Source organism: Triturus cristatus, chromosome 6, assembly GCF_964204655.1.
Source record: "Triturus cristatus chromosome 6, aTriCri1.1, whole genome shotgun sequence".
NCBI lineage: Eukaryota > Metazoa > Chordata > Amphibia > Caudata > Salamandridae > Triturus > Triturus cristatus.
The window spans coordinates 623686602-623705341 of record NC_140589.1 but is presented as its reverse complement, the minus strand read 5'-3'; positions in this window follow the sequence as shown (position 1 = coordinate 623705341).

Here is an 18740-nt window from a genome sequence, read left to right as displayed (position 1 = left end):
GTTTATTAATTAGTTGAAATGGATCCCACGGATTCATGTTCACAACAACAGGACTGTTCTGAGCAGACACATTGCTGTATAAGCTCCACATATACATCAGGTGTTTTGATGTCATGAGGGACAGTTCTACCAAACAGGCCACTAATCTTTGTTGTGTCAGGTGTGACACTCCTTCACTATTGTGGATGATGAAATGGTAGACCAATTACATGTGACATTGCATACTATGCAGCTGTGATACAGTGGATGTTCCCAACGTCACATTGTACTAATTTGAGATATTTTGAAGTCAAATGTGAATAAGTAGTTGCTCTGTACTAAAGCGGATTAGAAATGTATCACGCCCTAAGTATTTACTTTTGCTATTGGAGTCATCTGTCAATCCACAACGACAATATGTCTACATGTCTTCAACAGCATAGGTGAATACTAAGGCTGGGCAGAGTTCGTGAGCGGCGGAGTGTATTAGGGTCATGCCCTTTGCAGTAAGTGTCGGGTGTTTGTCCTGTGCTGTAAAATCAGCGCGAATGGCACAATGCACAGCGGAAGATAGCGCAGCTTCCTTTCTGCTGTTCGAGTTTATTTTCAACTCAAGTGGCAGCTTTCTCAATGTGAAAGAAGGTTTCTCAATGCGAGTGGTTGCAACATGTTGTGACCGCTCGCGTTGAGAAATCCTACCACCTGCGTTGAGAAATCTCACCAGGAGGTTGCTTTTCCTTGCTCACCAACTAGACCTTGGTGACTGTGAAGTGAGAGTCAGATACCTTAACCACTAGACCACAGTCACCCATAACCTTGGCGAGTGCGATTGAGAAAAAATCTCACCCGGAGGTGGATTTTCCGTGCTAGCTCTCGCCAACTTGATGTTGACGAGCAAGAGCAAAGAAAAAATGTTCGCTCTGAGTTTTTGGGAACGGAGTGCGGAAATCTCTGCAAACTCCGCAAACGGAGTAGAGTTCACTGTCCAGGGTTAGTGAATACATATTGTGTGTTACAATGATAAGCTACTTCAGTACTGAAAGCATATGATATGTTGTACATTTCTACAATACTTGAGTTACGTGAGGTAAGTGTTACCATTGTGAAATGGCCAATCAAAGGAGACTGGCTTTCAGTTTCTACAAATATTGTTACAACATTGCAGTATTTGGTGACACAATTTGATTTATATTTTACTTTTAGAGTATGCCATTAATGCAGCTTTTTGGACCTTGTACACACAGAGTCCAAATGTATAATTGATATATATCCTAATTGCTGACATAAGTTCACTATTCTGGAGTACAAAGGCCAACCATTCATAGGTGTTCAACAGTTCCTTTAGAAAAAAGATTATTGTTAAGAGACAAGATCATATTTGATGAAGGAGCTTTCATGGAGAATTACAGTACTATAAGCAAATGGTATCTTAAGATGTTCCCTACTAGCATAAGATGATGATATAAAGAACTCAAGTTTGTGAGACTTCTAGCAGGTGCAATATGGAAACTAGGAAAATGTTTTTTGCTTAAAGTTATTGATCAGTTCTATTAACACTCCTACAATAAAACTGTTGTATATGTCTTTTCAGCATCATCCGGAGCAGGCAAAGGAGACGTTGGCCAGAAAGGCGGGGTAGCAGATGGACACTGTGTCCTAGCTGGTGAGACCGCCGACACCATGGGACACACTGCCACAGAGGATGAGGGGACTGGCATGGAGGGCTCCTGCTCAGCACCTTCTTTGGAGGCCGGCCCAAGCGTACCATCTCCACCCTCCCTCTTGCTCCTCCCCAGTTGGCCAAACTCACCCCCTAAAAGGGGTGGCATCTCTGTTGCACCAGGCACCTCACCCCGTGTCCCTGTCCCTCCAGCTGTGCTGAGTGAGGAGGCTATTCGCCTCCTCTGCAGCATCACAGTAGGTCAGACTGCACTGCCATCCAGGGGCTTAGCTGCCATATGCAACAAATGCATAACTTACCTGGAAGGCATTCACATTGGTATGTCTGGCAAACAGTGGTTTTTTTTTCAAGGTCTGACCTCTTCACTGACTGCAGTCTTCCAACCATCCCAACCTTGTTCCCCACCATCCACTCCTTCCCCATTTCAATTCCCTATTCTCAGCCCTGTCCCAAATACACTCACACCTTTGCACACTCCAACTCTAACACACGCAAGCAGCACACACAAACATAAATACAGGCGCACAACCAAACAGACCTGCACCGCAGCCACCACCATACCCACATGCACCACCACCAGCACATTCACAGGAACTACAGCCACCACCACACCCACATGCACAAACTCCACTCCACCACCAGCACATCCACAGACATCCAAAGCCACCACCACACCTATGTACACCACCCCCACCTGGTGCACACAACTACAGACACCACAGCCACCACCACACACACATGCACCACCACCAGCACACCCACAGATACCACAGACACCACCACACACAGCACCTCTACAGCACACCCATCCACATACACATTATAATTCACACCCAAAAAACTCAGATGCCCAGACTCATCCAAACAACAGACACCTATGATGCAAAGCACACCCAAATGTTCAGACCCACAGGCACCTGCACCCTCAAAAGACACATGCACATCAGACATTGCCACTCCTTCTACCTCACAAACCCAACTTCCTGCCAAACACCCTACCCATTTTCCTATGGAAGATGTCCTTTTTACCCTTGCCCAAATTCCTTCGAAACCCAACCCTATCATACGCAGATCTAACCTTTCCATTCACCAACCCACCCCTTCCACACCTCAACCCAACCCACCCCTTCCACATCCCAACCTACCCCTACCAAACACAAGAGCACCCCTCCTAAAACGACCCCAAAACCCAAGGGTTCCACTCCCAGCCCAAACGCCCCATATAAGATCTTTGAGGTGTCTTCTGCTCTGCCCACTAGATACTAGATGCCCCTTCCTCAGGAGGATCCCCTTGACAGTGAATTTTGAGGCAAGCGTTGTGCTACTGCACAACAGTGCAGAACTTTGTACTTTAAGGACCTCCATTTGGCGTGATTATTAGTTTGAGAGCTTTGTCTTGTTTTGTGGAATAAATCCAGACTTTTGATTTCACTAAATTAGTCCTGCCATTATTTTTCCTTAGCAATTGTTTGATTCTGAGCAATGTTTCTCACTAAAATGTGAAGTACTAGTTTCCTTTACCATGATGGCAGGTAATACAGCTGACTGTTTTAACGTGTACTTTGTTAAGTGCATACACTGGTTAACATAGTATGGGATGGTCATTTGAATTTAGGAGCAGGTATTCATCATAGTAATGATCGCTTGCACCAAATATCTGATGTTAGAAATTTTATTTGGATGTGTTACTACACGTGTATTTGCTTCACCTTGATTACTGGTCAGTTTGAAAAAGTTTTTGACTATTGAAATATATAGACACATTGCACTAGACAAGGGGAAATGTTTCATGGATGTATATATTGAATACTTCTAATTTGTGACTGACATTATATTACATTTAATTTCCACAGTAAAGGTTACACCTTGTCTAGCGCAATTTCTACATCATGTCACATTGCACTTATCCCTATGATATGTGTTGCATGTGTATTTAATGTGGGGATTTTAGAAATGTCTTTAAACACACCTGTATGGTGACTTTTTGATTTTTATTTTGATATCCTTTTTTATGCAAGTGTCTATTTTCTTGAAGGCAGCTTGCACCAAGTTTATACATACAATGTGATCATACAGGTGTGTTTCTTTAAATTTCTTGAACGTCAACATTACAGACATATACATTGCATATTGGTAACCTATTGCTTATAAGAGAGATTTATAAATGCACGAGCCCTGTGCAAATGTTAACAGACAAGTCAATAGGTAATAGGTAAAAGTGGAGCTTACTGTTGGTGTTGGTTTGGTTTATCATCAAGAAGCAACAGCAGTGGCAGGACTTGGAAGATCAGATCCATGGTGAAACAGGAAGTGAGAAAGTGAGAAAAGGTGAGTTTCTGCCTTATATACCACGCCATTACACTAACTTAGGTGTGGAGGTTTTACCACCACATTCACGTTGGAGGAAAGACACATCATGTTTGGGCTGCTGGGGAAACTGGTGGTCCTCCCTCTGACAACCGCTTTTGCCTATCCCGCTGTCAACGAGGTTGGGATTTCCTGGTGTGATGGTGGGACTGGGGCGGTTTTTCGTCTATGGAACAGCTAACATCTAAATAGGGCAAGTGGGCCACCAAGCCAGCGGGTGGGAAGACTGCAGAAAAAGCCACGGCAGGACTCGATCCGCCAGGATCTAAATCAAGCCCATCCTGAACATTCTATTAATGATAAGGATGGCATTGAATGTGTAGTGACCACCTTAGATTCCATTCAAATCTGTAAATGTAATTTTTTTGTGTCACATTGCAATATGGCATATAAAATGAGGAAGTTAAATTATGGAATACATCAAGTGGGAATGGCCAAACACACAATGTTTCAATACAGGGTTATGAGGATATGCAAATGTCGCTGATGAATTTTCAGTTGTACATAATGTGATAATGAGACATGATTTGTTTATTCCACCAGTATCATTGACAACATTTTTTATTAAAATTGCTCATCAGAGAACTGTACACATTGCAACTGTCAGAATTCTGAAACAGCATTTTTGATGGCCTTCAATTGATGCTCAGGTAGAGGTGAGAAAGTTAACAAATTTAAAACTACTTGACATTATTTTTTGTGTTGCTAACTGTAGGTCTTTAACCCCTTCAGTGCCCATGACGAGCTGGACTCGTCATGGGCCGCGGTGGCGCTGTGCCCATGACGAGTCCAGCTCGTCATAGACCCCGCCCGCTAATGCAACGGCCGGCACTGGGCGGGGAAAGGGGCGGGCACTGAAGGGGTTAAAATGTGCATGACAATTAAATTTGCACAACTTTCTCCCTGTAAAATTGAAAAATATTGTGAATTAAATGTTATCTACTGGTTGTAGTTGATCTCTGTATCTTTCCCTAGCTGAGAAGATGAAATATTCCAAAGGCAAAGGCTTTAGCTTGTTGGCACAAGTGATTTTTTCATTACCTATTATGTGTAGCTTCTTTGAATAGATCAGTGCAGGAAGAACCAAGTGCAAAAACATGAATTTATGTAATCATTTTAAATTGTTTTAAAGATTACATGAATATTGAATGCCTGCACATAATTCCTAATGTATTTGTGTATTTTAAAAATCATGTGTCCAGACAAAAAGCGAGAGAAATGTTTTTATTTTGGATTAATATTTTGTTTCATAAATCTGTTCTGGTAGAATGTATTTTGTTTCAAAAGTTCAAAATGTTGTTCTATATAATGTGGGTTATGCAAAATAGTATGAATGGGCTTCAGTTATTCTCAATTTTAGAGTTTTTTATTAGCTGCAATTCTCTCTTGGCTTGCATTTCCTTCTGATTACTTTATATTGAGCTCTTTTCAGATAGTTTTCCACTTTTGCTTTATTTATTTTTTGTGTCACTTAACTTACTTAGCACATTTGCACTTTTGGCTTATTTTAATGTATTGTTCAACTTGCTCAACATGTGAAAATTCACAGGCTCGCTCTGATATCTTTATGTAGAGCATTTTGTTAAATATTCTGAACGACTAATGTTAGAAATTGGGTCTCTAGTTAGCCAAGGTAGGCACCCTGTCCTAGATGGGACCACAATCCTTTTTCAGGGTAAGTCTGTAAGACACTTTAAGTTAAACTGTGCTCACCCTCTGGTAGCTTGGCACAGAGCAGTCAGGCTTAACTAAGAGGCAATGTGTAATGTATTTGTACATGCAACACAGTGAAAACACCACCAAATGACTCCATAACAGTTCAGAAACATAGATTATTATATACTGAACAAAACAAGACCAAAATGACAACAATCCAAAAAGATACAACTTTTTAATACAGGCAGTGGAGCGCAGGCCGGCTACAGGACTCATGCAGGTCCCGCTGAGCAAAGTACCTTAATCCTGTTCGCACCACAAAATGCAATAGTGGCTATTCGTCAGTTCCATGGGTGAAATGTCAACTCCGGAGTGTGGCGATTCCAAAGGCGCTGCGCTGGGTTAATACCCGTTGTAGGGCCGATATGTCGATAATCTCTTCACAGTGGCGGCGATACATTGGTTCCGGTGCAGTGATTCCAGGGGCGATGTGGCGGTTCGAGTGCAATACGTGGATCCCAGTGCCTGCAGCGATATCGATGTGTAGGTTCTTGGCAGATGCACCACTTTAAACTCACTTCCAAGGGCCTTGGACTGGATTGGCACCACTTGCCAGAGCAAGACATACAGCAAGTAAAGTCCAGGTGCTGGGTTGAAGATGAATGGTGAAGTCTTTAATACCACTGAGACTTCAGCAACAGGAGGCAAGTCGACAAGAAGCACTTGGAGAAACTTAAGTTCAAGAATGTAGAGAGCAGGTCCAGTAATTTCACTTCCAGGCAAGAGGTAGCAGGCAGCAGGCCAACACAGCAAAGTTATTTAGAAAAGTGTTAGTCCCTCTTTCAGCACAACAATCAGCGTGAAGAAGGGCAACACAGCAAAGCAGTTTAGCAGAGTAGCAGTTCCACCTATAGTACAGCAGCTCTTGTTCCTGGCAGAATGGCCTCAGTTCCAGCAGTGAATTTTGTTGGTGGAGTCAGAGGCTCACTACTTATACCCCATTTGGCCTTTGAACTAGGGAGACTTCAAGGAAATGCTTTCGGGTGCCCAAGCCCCTGCCTTTCCTGCCCTGGCTTCAGACTCTATCCAGGAGGGTATGCAATCCTTTGTGTGGGGACAGATCCAGCCCTCTCAGGTGCAAGCTCCTCCCTCCCCTTCTGCTCAGGATGACCCATCAACATGAAGGTGACTGGCAGTCACACCTATCATTTCTTTGTGTGGGACTGTCGAGAGGGAATGCAGAAAGCCAGCTGTCACCCACCCCAGATGTGTATTCCAGAGGCAGGCAGATAAACACCAAATAGTTTATGTAAGAAAATGCCAACTTTCTAAAAGTTCACGACATATACTGGGGAATGGGACTATAAATAGTCAGCAAGGCTGGGCCACTGCAAATCCAACCAAACACACAACGCGCCAGTACTGACTTAGAAACTACGAACTTTTTTCATAATCACTATATCTAATAACAGTGATCACAGTTTAATTTCTTCTTTTTTTATTTTAAACCATTTCTAACAAAATATTCATTTGAACATGACACATTGATATCCGCTTAACATACAATGTAAACATCTCAACACTTATTCAGTGCAAAACATTGTCACCCACCCAACATACAACAAAAAAACGAATACAGAAATTAATCATTACAAATCAACATAAAACATAAATCAAACAGTACTGAATTTAAATACCCAAGAGGAAATGTTATTTTGTTTCCACTGCTGCTTATAAATAAGTTCCTCCTAAATGGGCATACTCAGCCTTGTAGAACCAAGCTGATCAGGAACAAAGAAGTGGCCTCATGACTACTCAATACCATCTACCGACATTCCTGCACTCATTAGTGTCCTGTAATTTCGGCTGAGCAAACGTCAACGCGTTTCGAACCCTTCCCATTTAAAGTTCTCCTCAGGACTCAGAACTGACACACACAGAAAAGAATCATATAAACATTATCGAAGCACACTCTCAATGGGAGGATCGACTAAATCCTCAATTATGTCATCACCCCATCATTTACCTCTTGTCTGTCCATGCGGGACAAACACCAATTAGAAACACCTCTTGGTGAACCATATGGACCTGCAATAACCAAACACTACTGATTACTTAACTTGATCTCATCTTACTCGAAAGAGGATGGCAAATACTCACTATCTAGGTCCTATTTACTGAAACTGATGTAACCTCTTCTTTCAATATTCAATGAAACCCAGACCAAAGATCAATTGGGTGGATCAGATAGATTCTTATTCCACAGGGACAGTTAACTTCGACATACTAGAATGCATACAAAATCCTTGTAACACTTCACGCCTGATTGTACTACCAATAAACCATGGCCCCATCACCTCAAGCTGAAATTGGGTGGCATAGTTGAAATGCCATGACTCTGTGTGCATGCAATTCATTGTAACATGCACAGGTGAATCTCATCTAGTTAACTCGTGATAGAATTACAGAAACCAATACTTCCGTCCTGAGTTCGCAGGACCGAGGGTTGCGGAACGCCTCGCAAATGCTCGATTGCTAAGTGCAGTGATTTTTATTTTGGAATGTTATCAGCCGCTATCCAGACACCTCCCTACCATGTGAGGTGACATTAATCATGCATGTACATAGTGCCACCACTTGGCCCACCGTCTAATCATGTGTCTGCTATGGAGTGGAAAATTCACTGAAAATATGTGAAACTTACCGAAATCTTCAGTCTGCATTCTACTGGCAGATTGAAGCAAAGGCCGTAGTCCAAGTGTTATGTGGAGCCGCTGGACATTCGTATTAAGAGAGCATTACTTTTGGCCACTCTGTCTTTCTATTGGTTGATAGCCTTGTCACGTGGGGCCGTGCTAATTATAAAGCCCATCATAATCATTTATTGCCCTTCACCTAGTCATCCAGTGCCTTACTTGAAGAATCCACAAATATCACCCTCTCAAAAAAAAAGAATTTAAGGGGCATGTGTTTCAGAGGCAAGCCCCCCCCCAAGTCCTCCTCTGGGACTGTCTGCATGCGCAGGGCAACCTCATACGCCACACACCACTTACATATTTCACTCCCCACCACATAGTTAGGCACCAGATCTTTGGGGATGTCAACTCCTTTACCTCACAAGACACTACACTGTCACTGCCACCATCATCACTAAACTCAAAGGCCCTTATTGCCTTTAAATCCAGTTCTTGTGTACTCCTCTCACGGGTCAGCAGAGTCTTCTCGCCAAGGCCAGAGTTAGTTTCTTCTTCTCCGCAACCAGAGCATCTTTCCTCTTTTCTACAGCGAAAAGCAAAACTATTTTCTTCCGGGCCTGAATTGTCTGTTGGAACTCATGGTACTCTCTGCCTGACTGTCTTCCATTTTTGACTGGATCGAACTGACACACTGCTTTCTGCACTGGCCAAGGTAGGAAGGGTAGCTTCTTGGGGCACATCCTCCTCTGGCACTGAATATTTCCCAATGTAATTTTCATATTCCTCCTCCACCTCCTCCTCTTTCTTTTCATCCTCTGGTCTGTGGGGTGGAGTTAAGCAGGCATACTTCCTCCCATGCTTTGAGGGCATTCTGTTTTTTGGACTTCTCACCAGATTCGGCCCTCTCTCTTTGCACATCTTCCTCAGCTCTGCCATGCTGAGACTCTGCAAGCTGCTCAGATCCTCTTGTATTTTTTCAAATATCGCAGGTGAATAAAGTTGACGGAAGGAGTGAATTTATAAAAAAATTCTAAAATTATCAGCTAAAATCAGAGGACAATTCAAAAATCTAAAAGTTTTGATGTCTAGTTAAAAAACAAAGTTTGGGTTTTAATTTAAATCACTGAGTGGTACTGCAAAACACAAGTCATGAATCCCACCAATATGAAGAACTGGGTGCATTAGGTAAGGGGGATGGGATCCATCTTAAGTAATTACCACAATCCTTGTTAGGGTGAATCACTACAGTCGCGTATACCTGTCTTTAACTCCCAGGTAGCTATGTCACAGACCAGACTGGCTTAACTAAATAAAATGCCATCAAAATTACACAAATTCCGGAGGTAAGAATTTTTTTGGTTTAAGGTGAAAAATAGCACCAACAAGCATTAAGTGCAACTGTGGACAACTGGTCACAGTAGACCAGTATCTAGGCGCGCTTTGAGGCCAACCAGGATGGAGCCTGGGTAATATACAGAAACCAGGTTCAACTTGCTCAGAAATGTTACCTTTGAACTCAGTCTTCGGAATAAAAGTCCAAAATCTTCAGCGGGACAAGATAGCAGACTGTGGCTGAGAAAAGCTCCACAAGGTTAGATAGCTGTCAAACAAAGCCCCAGTAACGCTGTTGATTTTTTGCTGGAAAGCTCTGATTGGGACAAATTTGGATTTCTTGCCCAAGGAAGGTTCCTTGCCGGTCGATACTTTTGGAGCTTTTGCCCAGTGAATGTTTTGGAGTTTGGATCCCTCCAGCGGGGCAAGACTGGAGGTTGTATTCTAAGAGGTCTCCACTAGGATGGACACCTTCTCTGTAAGGTCCGGCTGAATTGGATTTGCTGCTGTGGAAAAGTTCTGAGTTAAAGAAATCTGAATCTTCTGCCCAATGCATCTTCATCAAATCAGCTTGACAGATTTGTTCCGATCCTCTGGAGGTCTTTGGAGCCATGAAGCTTATAAGTCCCATGTTTCCCAGGATGGTAAGAGAAGTGCACTTTAACACAGCCCAAGGTTCCATGACCTCAGGAACAGTACTTGGGGTTCAAGACTCACTCCAGAAAACCAACCTACAGGGCTCAGGACAGGTCCAGTTGGAAGCAGTCAGCTGGGCAGTTGCAAGAAAAGCCTCTTTAGATTGTTGTGTCTGAGTAGCTTGAACAGGAAGTCAGCCTTATTACCCATGAAGTCTACTTTTTTGTCCTGGGTACAAGAGGAAGACCAAATCCAGTCTCCTAGGCTCATCCCAGGTCACAGGCGGCAGGTCCAGTTTCTTTTGATCTTACACAGATCCAGTAGTCTTCTGAGGAGGGTAATGTGAGTGCCACATTAATGCCTGGAACCGACTTGAGGGTATAGGTGACTTCTGGCCCCTCCCTAACCAATGGGAGTTAGCAGCGCCCTCCTTCTAATCACCCAAAAGTGGCTTAGAAATTTCGCAGTTGGGCAAGCGAATAAAGGTCTAGCGTCTGATTTCAATATGTGCAGGGGCTCTTTAGCGTTTCAGGTCCCAAGTTGCCTACACACTGGAGCTAGCCATTGGCTCCTTGGTTGCGCATAGGCTGTGCAGGCAAAAAAAAATGGCCTATTGATTCATATGGGCAGGAACAGCAAGGACAGCCCTTAGGTTGAGATTTATTATTCTGCCAGGAATTGGTAGAAGCATTAATTGGTAAACTACCATGCCTGAACTGAGTATACAATTTCCTATCAGCTGGAACCTTGATGATATCAAAGTAGCTTTCTAAAAGACAATTGACTTTCAAGTCTATGAAAGCGTCTGTTAGGCTGCCCTGTTGGATTTTCAGAAGTTTGTTCTGCTCAACCCATGCCCAGTACAATAGCTTGGCTTGACCTCTAGTATAGGTTGGTGGGCAGCCGGTATCATGTTTTGGCAAGCCAATGCTTGCCCGACGACTATCTACATGTTTAATCCAGCCAATCTTTTTGGTGATATCCAAAGCAGAGACCTCGCTGAAAGCTGCAGCGTACGGTAACAGATCAGGAGTGGTGTCCAATCTATGCCAAAACAGCAGTAGGCGAAGCCTTGCAAGATCATTGATAGGCTTAATACCCAAATCAAGTTTAAGTGGAAGGAGAGGGGTACTTTGAGGAAGGGATACCAAGTTTCTGAGGAACTTGTTCTCCACTGCTAAAAGATCACTTACATTTGCTGTACCCCGCAACTCTGCCCCATAAAGAGCACTGCTTACAGCCTTACAGCTATACAATTTAAGAGCAGGTGCTACTGGCTTTGTATATGATAGGCGATGCTCCTGCCTCAGAGCCCCGGTTAGCTGGGAGAATTTGAGAGATACCTTCTTTACAAGGTTCTTCCAGGCCCTTCCCTCAGACAGCTTAATACCCAGATAGTCAAATGAGCTGACGCTCTCAAGCAGAGCATTGTCCAGGACCAAGTTTCCCTTAAAGGACTTGTGGGGATTCAGCATCATTAGCTTGGTTTTAGTGGTGTTAATTACCAAGCCCCTCCCATCACATTTTTAATCATTTCCTGCGTGCCCTACTGCAGACAATCTCACAGTGCCCATCTCTACCTGAAACCAAGATGGCAGAACCTTTCTTCCCCAGTGTAGAGCTTGTGTGCCCCCAGAGCTTATGTGCTCCCAGAGGTGTCGCTGTGTAAATGAGCAATTTCTCCTCTGTTATCACTCTAAACCAGTTCTGGTGTCAGCTCTTCTCCCGCTGAAATTGGTGCCTACTTGGCTGGGAGAGGGGGGGGGTCCAAAAAGGGCCTTCCAATGTGTCAGCTAGCATTTCCCAGCAACAGGGTAGGCCTCTTTGACATTAATCATATTCTTGGACACAGCCCTCTGGCTATCGTGTTGAAGGAAAAGAATGCTGCCCCACACCCAAGGCCTGTGTCCTTCTCTGATAGCAGCTTTCACGTCTTATTAAGGGGGGTATCCACCTGCCAGGTGACAGTTGGAGCGCATGCAAAGGGGTTTCCAGTGGCTTTAGGCAAGGAAGGGTTAACTTTCTAAAAGTAACTTTTACTTAATAATTCAAAATTTGATATTGCCATTAAATTGGATTTTGAATATTAAAGAAACTGAATCATATATTTAGCTGTTTCCTTAACTGAAATTAGCATTTTCAAATGTAATAATGTAACCCAGTGTTTTCCTAAGGAACAGCCAGCGTTGCTACAGTGAAAATAGCTTTTGTGGCATTTTCACTGTTAGGACATTTTTAACATAATACTCCTACATGCCCTACTTTTAAATAACATGCACCATGCCTTAAGGGCAATAAGGCTGACCTACTGGTAACTTATCAATATCTAAAAGGAATGCTTTGACCTGTAAAAAGGAGTCATATCAACAGGTCAAATTTGCAATCTAGAACTGCAACAGACAGGCTACAAATGGCAGGCCTGCAGTTAGGTTTGCAATGCCACCGCAAAGCATTGCCCAATGTAGTCCACTAGTGATATTTAACTTACTGGCCTTGTGTACACTTTGTACCATATACTAGGAAATTATAGGTAAGTTTAATATGCCAATTAAGGGTATGCCAATTTCATCATGTTGAAAGAGGGAGCAGGGATAAAGTGCCCAGAGTTCTTTTGCCAGCAAAAACAGTCAAGGCAAAAATCTGGGTGCATAAAACGCAAAAGATGGTCATTTCCTACAATGGGCTTTTATTATTTAATACAGTTTGCCAAAATACTTTCTGCTGGTTGTTGTTCAAAGTCCCGCCTGGCACAGTGGCGCCACAATTATGCATTTTGGGTTAAGAGGCACTATTTATCAAACACCGCATGCCATTTTTAACAGTTTCAGCCTTTTAAGCGTGGCAGGACGGGACTCTGATATGAGACATCTCAATATGTGCACGGTGAGGTTGTATTGATATATACCAATATCTTTTTAAGTTTAAAAGAAAATGTTATTGAATGTCAAATATAACAGCATTACAATAAAGCATAATTAGCAAAAATAGACCAAAGAGAAGTAACTATCATAAACAAAAGGAAGAGAGAGAGGAAGAGGAAGAAAAAAGAAAGGGGGGGAGAAAATATCAAATGATATAACAAAGATTATGCAATACAATGTAGCAGTTGGCATACGAAAAATCCTCTAATAAAACTATGTAAAATAACCAAGAGAAAACTCACAATATACAAGAAATTAACCTTATTGATATATACCAATATCTAAGAGCCCTCCTCTGGATTCCAGCTGTGTGACAATCGTCCACGGCATGCTTTTAAGGTTTCTTTTTGCAGAACGTGCCACAATCATGGCTGCCTTTCAGTTCTGTGCACCTATCCCATATCCTTGAGGCAAATAAAGGCAGACACAGCCTGCAAGTCAAGCAGGGTTAGTTTCAGGGGAGAAACGCGGCGCTTACTCCCTACAAGTGGAGCTGTCAGACTGCGCGGGCCTCACCGTGGAGGCCCGTGTCACATGTCAGCGTCTGTTCCAGCTCACTGTACCACACAGAGGGAATGTGCGGATGCCTCCCAATTGAAAACACGCTGCCAGGAGCCTGTTACTTTCTCATCCGTCATCTTGTACCTGTCAGGAAGGGCATCCATTAATTAGTTTGTGCAATTTTAGTTGCTCCGAAGAAATGTAGATTTCAAAGCGGATAAAATCTGTCTGTCGGGGGCTTCAGAAATCAAAAACGTCACTTTCCTCGACCAGCAATGGGACTTGCCTGGTTGGGCTCAGTGGAACGCCACGCCACGTAATGACGTGACCAGTCTCAACATATTTCTTTTAATGAGGCTAAGTTCTGAGCGGTGTGATGTTATGACAGTTTGAGAACGAGAACATGGAAGCAGCTCTTAAGGTCAGAAAAGACCTCATGAAACAACTTGTTTTTCTCTCACCTGGATTAAACTACTTCTTAGTGTGGCTTTTAGAAAGTCTGATTGGCCATTGTTGTACACGTCTCACTTGTTGTGATTGCTAACCCAATCATGTTTCTTACGGACTTTAGTTTTATAGGTAAAGTGACTTATGTGATGCTACAGGTTTACACTGCTAGAAGCTCAATCAATTTATAATAAAGTGAGTGTAAATGATATTGGCATGCATCACCCAAATATCTAAGAAACCATGTGCCTCATTTTTAAGAAACTGATGTATCGGCATTGATGCGTCAGTTTCCTTGAGTCTGGGTCAAATGTCCTTTCAACACCATGGCTGTGCTGTATTTATAATACAGCGCTCCATGGCGCAAAAGTGACACATTGCTGGAGTTGGTTGTAAAACTGGCCAACTCCAGCAATGCGTAGACCCGTTGTAAATGCCCTGTGTCATTCCTTACGCCCAGTATGAGCAGTGTAAGGATTTTCATGCAGTGAAGTAGTAGAGTGACGCAGTGAAATGCAAATTTCACTGCACCAGTTCTACGTGGCTTTACCCAGCAAACATTATACCTGGCGCAGGTATAATGTGAAGTAGAGCTTTTTAAACTGACACATTGGACCCAATGCGTCAGTTTGTAGATATGGCGTAGTTTGGCGAACTGATGGCACCGCCGCTGCGTAAAAAAAGTGACGCAACGCAGGGGGTTTGTAAATGAGGCCCCACATGCCTCCGGGATCCAGAAGAAAAAAATGGGAACCAGTGATGTGGACTTTTTCTCTCATATCAGTTAATATTCGGACTAATGTTAAAGGTACTGAGGGGTTAAGAAACTAATGGAATTGTAGACTGGATTGCATGGGAAGATGTGGAAGTCAAATTTTGCCTTTAAATTTGAAAAAGTTTATTGATAATTTTGAGAACAGAGAAAATGTTATGCGACTTGTAAGTGTTCTAAGGTCCGTGGATATAGTACTGAAGCTCCCTGAATCAGGGTTGAGCTGTGAACCCTTCAGCAGGCTTCATCTCGAGGGGCTAATGCTATACCATCGAATCACTCCTTCTATATAGGTCCCCTGCAAGTGCCTGTATTTTCATGCTTGTCCTGAAGCTCAGAGAAGAGGTGTAGATCTAACCCTAAATATTTAAAGAGAGTATCATTTACTATTTTAATTCTGGTCCTTGACTATTTGGGGTACGTGTATGTTGGAGTGCCTTGCTGTGCGTTCTGCAAATGGGGGGAGTAAAGTAGTTTTCTTCAGTGTGCAAGTGTGAAATGCTTTTCCATGCACATCAGAGAATGTGGGCCATTGAGAGATGGTGAGCTCAAAGAAACAGTAAACTAATAGACTGAGGTCCTCATCCAGAGTACATTGGACCCAGACTGTAAGGGCATAGTACTTTTGTGTCCTGGTTTTGTTGTGACAGGAACCAGTCTGTGATTTCTTGCCCATCAGGGTTGCCTATTTGTATGGAGGCTTCAGTTTGGACAGGGACATTCATTCCATGATTCCCTGTATTTGCATCTGGTGTTTTTCTGCAAAGATGTTTTGGAAATGATGAGTCCAATGATTGTGGGTAATCGTCTTGGAGTTCCTTTAGCCCCTGCATCCAATGCTACCATCTGACAGAACCGTTTGATGTCCTTGTTTCATGCTGTTTAACTCAATTATTCATTCTTCGTATTCTGTAATTCCTTGTTCTGCTGTCTTATTAATGACGTGTATGCTTTTATGTCCTCCTTGATGTTCTCTGTGATTCGCTAGGTGTTGCTTTGGTTCATTTTTGGCTCCATTATTGTCTGTGTCTGTTCACTGGTTATGTGTTTGTCATCCCTGTGGTTGCGCAGTTGCGCGTTTGTTGAGTAGTAAGGCGCACAGCATCAGTATGGAGTCCTGGGCCGTTTAGTTGGGAGAGTTGCCTTTACAGACAAGGCCTCAATGAAAGCATCTCTCTTTTTCAGAGCTTTGTGTGACCACCATAACTATTCCTCCGTCTCTCCTTTGTTTGTTCCAACATATCTGAGTCTGGGGTGGTTTCCTTTATGGCTATGTGTCTTTCAGAGCAACGAGTTGGTTTTTCATATGCGCTTTATATTTTAGCAGTCACAATAAATGGTCATTTTCTACCTTCCAGGGAAGGTATGCTTCTGTCACCTCAGGCCATGTCAGTAGAGGGACTGGGTGTATCTAACAGAGAGGACTCACTACCAGCACCTGGTTCTCACACAGATGACTTTGTCTCCTAGTCCCATTCCTGCTGGAGACCTGTGCTGCCACCAGTGCCCACACCTGCATCCTGCTCTTTCTGGTGCCCTGTATTGTCTGCTGGCCCAGGCTGTGCTCGTCTGTTACCAAAGCAGGGACCAGAACTCACTGATTCTGAGTCTGACTAACACCCCTTTCCAGAGGAACCTGGGTGTGTGGGTCTGGTGTAATGGTGGGAATTCCTACCGTATTGAGGCCATTCACGAGCAGGTGCTCTGGCAGTATTGCTGATCCTGGCATAATGGGGTTCATTCTTTGCATATAGTGTACAGCTATGCCTTGATGGTATCTACATGGCGATTGCTAGACCTGACAAAAAGCTGGCAATTGTTGCCTTACTGTGGATCTTCTTTGTGTGATGCCATCCAGGACGTGATGCTGGTGCTGATGATAGTTCCAGCTTCTGGCATCATTGTGGTCATTTTTGGCATAGTGTGGGCATCCATTTTTGATAGCAGTAACTGTTATGTTCAAGTGACACTTGTCGATGGCAAGGGCCACTAAAGGATTTGTAAACATTTATGACAAATCACATTCAGCTATGTATGCACTTAGTCACCCATCCATTCCCTCACTCGCTCGATCATCGTGCACTCATTCATGTGCTCGGTCAGCCATCCATTCATACACTCACTCATCTATCCATTATTCAAATCCTTGGCTCCTTCTTACATTCTACCACTCAACATATATGCACCCACACACACACACACATTCTCCAATGACTTTGCCAGTGCTTGTTATAGTGATCGTTGCTTTTCATCTTGTTTTTCTGTTGCTTGCTACAGCAAATCTCTATTCCCATACCAGCATATACTAGTAGACGATATACTTCCCTTCATAATATAGCAAGGAATTATTTCGTTAGATATTGTTGAAAATCGTAGTTTTGTAGCTCATGAACATAAGGATTTCTAGCGCCATTTCTTTTGTATGTGAGAAACAATGAACCCCACAGTCGCAGGTCCATGGACTAGCTCCTGCAGGTACATGGGCAACCGAGAAGAATGCTGGGGCAATCCGCAGAAAAAATAGCATATTCCGGAAGAAGAGTAAATAGGAAAACGTGCTGGCATCTTGAGGAAATGAGTACTAGCGTGTACTAATTAACAGGCTCTCCTCGAAACCTGCTTGCTCTGTCGGAAAGATGCAGTGTCTGCGATTGTTTTAAACTGCCATTATTGTGGTTTATTGTTAAAGTTATATAACACATTAGATATATTTTATTAGAATTCACTCGGCTTCACCATTCTATGCATATTTATCAAGTGAGAGAATGGGATTTTTTTTTCTTCCAGCCTCCCCTAATTTAAAAAAAAGAATACCCTCAAAGAGATGTATTCAAATATTTTGACATTTTGCTTCACCTCACTTACAGAGCATGAATTGCTTCTGACAGTTATTATACAGTGCCAGGATCCTGCTGTTTCACTCTGCTGAAGCGCAGGTTGAGGAGACAGAGGGACTGCGTTTTGTTCAAAGAGTGAATTTTCTGGCCTTGATTTACCTTTCGAACGCTCCCAGCTGTGATTCAATCAAAGTTTAGATCAGACTGACTCTCTACATTTGCACCTGAACGTGGATGTGGCTCGATAAAACCCCTAGAAAAAGAACACCGGGTGTAAATGATTTGCCTGCTCTAGGTTTCTGGGCCTCACTTCGAAAAAGGAAGGGTACGGGTGGAGGTGAGGGACATTCTTACCCTTCAAGCCTTAGGATGACACATGACCAACTTAAGTGAAAGCAAAATGTTTCAAGAACAATTCTGAGCAGTGCTTAATTTGTTAACAAAACGTAAGTGCAGTAGCCCAGCGTGCTTCTTAGGAGCCGGCTGCTGGTGTTCCCGATACAAAGGCGTCCTAATCTTGACTCCACCTCATGCCTCTTTCTTTCGCCTCTTCCTATCTCTCTGTCTCATTCTTACAGGGTTTTTTTCCACCCCTATTTTCTCCCTTTGTCTCTGTTTTCCTATCTTTCACTTCGTTCTTTTTTCTTTTTTCTGACTTTCTCTCTCTTCCTCCGGGTTAAATTCTGATGAAAAATTAAGTTACTATCCCCATAAATGAAGTAGTAGCTAGCAAGAATGCAATGGGCCATTGTACAAGCAAGGAAAATGGCCTCTTCGTGCTTTTGGGGAAGTAAAATATAGCAATCGTCAGGGTTCAATGGGCCCACCAGGGCTCGGGCCCCAGTGTCACTGCGCTTGCTGCACCATCGGTAGTTACGCCCCTGAAATGAAATGAGTAATTCCTTGCAATTTAGT